Genomic DNA, 6,981 nt, shown 5'->3' on the forward strand with positions numbered 1-6,981 from the left:
ATGGTGACGTCAGCACACGAAAGACGGGAGGGGGGGGGGGCAAAGGGCGGGCAGGCGGGATTGGACGGCACCCACTTTCCTAACACTTTCCTAACATTGCTAACGCTTTCCTAACACTTTCCTAACACTTTCCTAACATTCCTAACACTTTCCTAACGTTTCCGAACTTATGCCCCTGTGTCAAAACCTTATCTGCGCATGCGGATACGTCCGTCGCCCGTGAATGGCTGCATCACAGTACTGTATTTGCATATGTAAATTACAGTCTTCGTATCATCGTCGCTCTCTCTCGCGCAACCAACACGCGCGAGACTCGAAACCTGGAGCGAACTCTCGACAATCCTGGCCGCCGAGCGCCGCCCGGCGGCGCGGCGGCGGTTCCCGGCGGTGTTGGTGGTGCACGATGAGGCAGGTGGATCGGTCGAACCTCTGTCTGATGTTTCTTGCGAATGCCAGTTCGAGAAAAGTTACTTCCTTCTAAGGTAAAGGTGAGTAAGAATCTCATAATACTAATTGAACGTGTGTAGGGAAATACCCGGGTGATAATAGAGCATGTGTGAGGAAATGTTGATGTTGGAGTTACTTTCTCAAGCACGCGTCAACGCTTATTGTCGTGCTTTGCGTATGGTCTACATACAGTGCCAGTGCAGTGGCCAGGTTGTCTCTGCATTTCTTAATTTATTTCCCAAATCGGATATTGTAGAATCTAAACCACTCCGTCTTTCATCGAGTTAATCTACTGTGGTTATATTTACTGAAACTGAAACATGATTTAGTTTTGTCCTCACTACATTTCGAGGTTGATGACAAAATGTTACTCTAATAGTTAACGTTACTACATAACCAAAATCTACTTAAAATATTCACAATGTTAGTACGGTATCGGTATACGGTATAGAGGTTCTAACGTTAGATCCACTCGTTGCTTCAATTTTTACGTAACGTAGCATATTGAAAGTTAATTTCATTAAATTCCCCTGCTAAATCTAATTTTCATGAATGTTTCTGCTGCTTGTATACCAGATCTAGAGTAACTGTACATATAACTCCACAGTTAAACACAGCTAGATAGGGCACTGCACACTTTACAGTGACTAACCCATGCCATGGGCATGCATTTTCCCTATTCTGTTCCCATAACTGGTTCTGTAGAGTAGTGGCCTACTTTTTTTTTTTGTTTTTCAGTTGGCCTTGACAATGTTGTATTGGTTGTTTTACGTGGGCATTATCGCAAAATACAATGTAGGTCCCCACTCCATTCACCTCCAGTCATTTCGTCAAAGCCGGGGATCACTTCTTTCTTGTGAGTTGTAGACTTTGCACATACAATTGTATATAATTATGAACACACACGCAGAACGAGAGAGGACCGACATCACGATTTGGCCTTTACCTGTCATGTCAGACAAGAAATTTAACAATCTTTGAAAATTTGCTCGTGTAACAGTGGTTTTTAGGGCCTATTAATGTTCTGGGAGCATCAGACCAGTGCCAGTGCAGTGTTTGCTGCGTTGTGATGTAAATGCAGCGTGTCTATGGCCAAGGCTTTTATGGCATGCTGTCACTGTAAAGGGAATTTTGGAGTAGGTGATGTAAAGCAGATAATGGGTCTACCAATTTTGGGCATGTGGCATTTAACAACAACGAATTGTTAATTGTCACTACTAATTTGACTTAGGTCAGGACAAGGGTGACGAGCTGGCTGATTGCCATTTAGCATTGCGCACAAAAGTCGCACGGTCTAGCCTCAACCAGTTCTCTATGACCGGTATATGACAAGTAGGGTTACTAATAGACAATTTATATGTCACCGGAGTCTAATGTTGTAGATTAAGTGTGGTTGATTGATGAATGTTACATTCTGTCCTTTGTCTCATTATAATGACGACAGAGGAGGAGAGCTGGGTCTGGGACCCTAGCTTTAGAAACTATACAGAACAGATTAAGAACAGTTGTTAAAGGGAAATGTTATCACTAATAACAGAAATGCAGCAGAGAGAAGAACATTGGTGAAGAGAATTATGGTTGAGATGAAACAAGGGAAATGTTAACAGAAATAGGAAGGATGATGAGGTAAAGGAAGTTATACAATTAGCCAAGTGGTGATCCCTTGCAGTGACAAAATCAAGTTGTTGTCACTTCAAATTTGACTTGGGGTCAGGTTGAGGATGGTAAGCTGGCTGATAGTCATCTGTCACCCTAAGTCTTACAATCTAGCCTCTACTACATGTAGTTCTCTCTGTATGACAAGTATGTCTACAAGTATGTTTGTCAACACAGTTCTTTTCACATACAGTTTAACATCAATGTTCTGTTCTGTGTAAGGTAAACTTCCAATTCAGCATATCTTAAACGGTGATACATTGTACATGTTTCTTCTTCTCTAGTCTTAATTTTTTTGTTTGGTATCTCGTATGTTGTTCTTTGTTTCTCGTCTAGTCCCTCTCTCTCATGCCATGAATAGTAATAACAATGATGATGACGGTGATGATAATGATAGCAATAAATTGTTAAAACTATTATTATTGAATTCATTTAATTGATTGAGGCCAATTTAGGCTATTTATTTAGCAAAATAAAACACAAAAACATACAGTATAATAATAGTGGCGTTTACGATGAGAGCCAGGCAGCCTTGAAAGCATCTAGTGCTTATACAGTAGGATGCCTACACAGGAAAATATTTGGCAACATTACAAATAATTCTGTGTGAAGTCGAGTAGATAAAACAAGACACCATCACATACACTCACATGCACAACACATACACTCACATGCAGTAAGACAGGATAGAAAGTATGTTGTCTAGTCAATCATGGGTAACTGTTAAAAAAAGGAGCACTTCAGTAAGCACTGAAATGTAGAAAGAGTTGTGCTGTATTTCAAATCGGTACTTTTACACCTCCCCCCCCCCCCCCTTTATGGAATTCCTGGATCCGCTCCTGAGTAACTCAGGACAGTATAAGTATGCTATTAAAAAGGTCAAACCTTCTACCGTTTTCTCTTCTGTTGTCTACAGACTACTACAGTTCAGCATGCAAAATGACCAAGACTGGGAAGCCGTACAGCTGTTGGGACCATATTATGAGATTGTGTGCAAGAGGACAATATCGGTTTGGTGTAGGCCAATCACCAGGTGGAAAAAAAAGTGGAAGGAGGTGAAAAAGAGGATTGACGCCTGCCACCTTCATGGTTCCATCTGAAGAAGCAAGCTGTTGGTGTGTTTGGAGCTGTGCTGGCCTGCAAACATCAATAGGCCCTACCACGAGGTGAGTTTTTTTTTTGTTTTTTTGGGTTTTTTGGGGGGTTTTGTTTTGTTTTGTTACCTCCACCAAGGGAGGAGGTTATGTTTTCGTTATGGTTTGTTTGTTTGTTAGTTTGTCCGTGTGCAACATAACTCAAAAAGTAGTTAACGGTTTGGATTAAACTTGCAGGAAAGGTTTAGAATGACACAAGTAACAAACGATTAACTTTTGGTAGTGATCCGAGAATTTTGGGGGAATTTATGAAGGATTTTTTATATTTTGGCAGGTAGGGTCAATGAACTTGGGAGTTCAGGCTGCACGTATTTGAGGTTTACATGCGCGCACTAAAGTGCGTGGTCTAGTTTCTGCTAGGGCTAGGCTCGCCATGCAGCTGAGGGTTTATGACGGAACAAAGGCTTTTATATTGGGAAATCCGGCGACATTCAGCACACAATGCTATAAGTACATGGGTGGATGGAAGAACAAGATCAGTGGTGGAAATGAGCTGCATGCTTGGCGGAGATCTGCGCTCTCAGTGCTTTTCTAATTTTGTTTTGCTTTGTTTTTGTTATTGTTTTGTTTTTGTTTTTGTTTTTTGTAAGGGGGGAGGATAACACCCAGAAAGTCCCCTTAGTTGTCAGATTAAATATTTCCATCCTCATGTTTTGCAAAACATAGCTGTACATGTGATGCAGAGTTCATACAGACTGTTGTAAATGTCAAATACATTAGGTTCAGAGATTGTTTGCTGGGGAATTTAAAGTGATGCAATATTGGAAAGAAGTGAAGAAAGTCTAATTTCAGCTGCAGCCTCTAGATCATATTATGTATGATGAAAAAGAATAGAAGTCTGTCTGAAATGTCAGTTAAAAAAGTCCAAATAAAACATATATTGAAATTGGTGAAATACTTTGTGCACACTAAACTGTACCAATTTTGAAGTCATTCATCTTAGAAGTCATGCCTTAGACCTAATCTTTTTGTACCAGCAAGTTCTTGTCCAAAATGTGTTATTGCGATTCTACATGATAAACTATTTGTATGTTGAAATTACAATTTGACTTTTGGTATGACTTTCAGCCCAGGACTGTAATAATGTATCAGAGGGATGAGAGTGATTGTACCTCGGAGTGGACATGAATTTAGTGTTTGTCTTTGAATGCTATTTTTTTTTTTCAGTTATGAACTAAGCTCCAAATATGCCTTTGAAATGAAATTCTGACCCTCAGCCTACAATTTTAAGCCTCCGCCACGAAGTGTCGCCGGAGGCATTATGTTATCAGGTTGTCTGTCCTTCCGTCCGTCCGTGCGTCCTTCTGTCCGCCATGAATTTTGTAGACAGCGCAACAAAAAAAAACAAAAAACAAAAAAAAAAAACCTTTGAGGCATCCTAATAAGACTTGGTATGTATATGCATGAGTGAACGAAGTTGTGCCTATTAACATTTAGGTGCTCATGCTCAAGGTCAAAGGTCAAAAGGTCAAGGTCAAATGGCTCCAAAATTTCACTATTTTCCTCTTATCTATGCAATGCCTGAAGGTTTTTCTTTAAACTTGATGCAAACATGTGATACCAAATAAAGATTCTCCAGAGAGTTTGGAATTATGAGGTCAAAGTTCAAAGGTGAGAGGTCAAGTTAAAATTTTGAAATTTCACCCTTTTTTCTCCTTATCTTGGAAATGGTTCACGGCATCTTCATATAATGTAATTACATCTATGCATGTACTTACTAGCAGTGATCATCTAGGGAATGTAGGTATCATGGGTCAAAGGTCAGGGGTCAATGATCAAGGTCAAATCAAAATATCATTTGTTCCCTCATATTTCTGCAATATTTCCAAGATTTTTCTTGAAACTTGATATATTGCCCAATAGAGATTTTCTAGGAAGTTTCTTGCCCAAAGGTCAAGTGAAAGTGCTAAATTTCACTTCTTCTTTTTTTCCATATCTTGAAAGTGACTCAAGATATCATCATGAAACTTAGTACAGATTAATGCATGTTCTACCCGACGGTGATTCTCTCGGGAATTTTAGGGTCATAGGGTCTAAGGTCCAGGGTCAAAGGCCAAGTAAGAATGCAAAAATTGTAGTATTTAATACATGAATTACACTTTTTCTCCATACTTTGAAAGTTACTAAATGCATAGACTTATAAAAGTGTCAAAAGTCAAGTGAAGATTCTCAAATCCCCACATACAATTGTACCTGCACTCTTAGGCAGTATAGCCATCCATCCAATTAAAGCTAGTTCAAGGAAAGTGAACATTCAACACATTTGTGACAAACCTGTCATTCTAATATTTTGCCAGTTATGTGAAACTGTAATCACACATTGTCAAGATGTTGTACTATAGACCTATTAGGAGAACGATGCATTATGGCAGAGGCATACCAGTCACCATAGCGACATTTCTAGTTGTTGTTGTTGTTTGTTTGTTTGTTTGGGGAAGTGAATTGTGTGCTACAGTGTTCAGGTTTGTCCCATGGATTCAATTGGAGCTCTTTTCCTGTTAAATAGATATCAAGAAGTCCTTGTAATTTGCGACAAAGAATGAACCATCTGATTACATTAAATCAGCACAATAACAACAGTAACATACATAGCTATCAAAAATATTTTACCCATTTGAAAGATTTTTTCTTATTCTTTCCAGTTATCTAGGTCTAATGGTTACAGCAGTTTGTTATTATCCTTCTTTAAATTTGAATTTTTATGGTCATGACAAGTATGTGGAGGTGTATTACATTGGAATTTACATTTATTTTTCTCACAAACAGCCGACTAAGAAAAGCAGTGAAGGCATTTCACCTGTGACAAGCATCTCATCATCTGCAGCAACAAGTCATCCAGCAACTGAGTCAGTGTCAGCATGTGCTCAGCCTCCATTACCTGCTCAACCTCAACAATCTGCTCGGCTTCAACAACCTGCATCTTCCGAGCAACAGTATTCAAACTAGGCAGCAAGAGAATGTGGCCTTTGTCACTGAAATATCTTAGTCAAAGACTTTGCAGAGCATCATGACTGTACCATGCACAGGTGTCTTGCCAGATATGTTGCAGAATGTGTCGTGTCCAAGTAGAAGAGATGCTTATTCAAGATATTGAACAGCACGCAACAACACAATCTTTGCCAGCTCTTCCAAGACATTCAGCAATGTATGGTTAGTATCATAATTGATGATTGTCTATTGGCTGATGAATTTTGTAAAAAAGTTAAGTGAAACGTATCAAAATTCCAAATTTCTTTCCTCCATCGTAAATGAACATGCTTGAAATGCTTGTAGAATTGTGGGACAATATTGACATATGTGTATTTTCTAACAGCTACACAAATTTACCGTAAAACTTATGGAAGACAATTGATGCATCATTCATTTTGAACTAAGATCACATGCTCATCATACAAGTGATAAAACTGAATTATACTTCTAAGAACTATGTGAATTAGTGTTAACCAGATTCTTTGAGTGATGCTGTATTCAAATTCATGAACTTCCTCTGTCGAAATGTTTTATTTGAATAATTATGCAGTACCCGCTGCATGCTATAAGGATTAGGACCACCACTTGCTGTCTGGCGTAAGCTCTGTAGTCTAGTGGAGATGATGCCTGTCAGAAGATCAGGAGGCCGTTGGTTCAAATCCTGCTTGAGTACATTATACCCATGATTTCTATTGTTTTGGCTGCTGGCAAAACACTGATCAGTTCAGACCTAGTGCTTATTTACGTCGGTGTA

General features: G+C 39.2%; 1 long non-coding RNA gene across 1 annotated transcript; it reads left to right on the forward strand.

Annotated features, from left to right (window-relative positions):
• The first annotated feature begins 336 nt into the window (after positions 1-336).
• LOC140237545 (uncharacterized) lies at positions 337-6,281 on the forward strand. Its single transcript, XR_011901851.1, has 3 exons — positions 337-488; positions 3,020-3,269; positions 6,024-6,281. It is a non-coding gene; the product is annotated as an uncharacterized lncRNA (long non-coding RNA).
• Positions 6,282-6,981: the final 700 nt, after the last annotated feature.

The sequence above is a fragment of the Diadema setosum genome, chromosome 14 (genome assembly GCF_964275005.1).
Source record: "Diadema setosum chromosome 14, eeDiaSeto1, whole genome shotgun sequence".
NCBI lineage: Eukaryota > Metazoa > Echinodermata > Echinoidea > Diadematoida > Diadematidae > Diadema > Diadema setosum.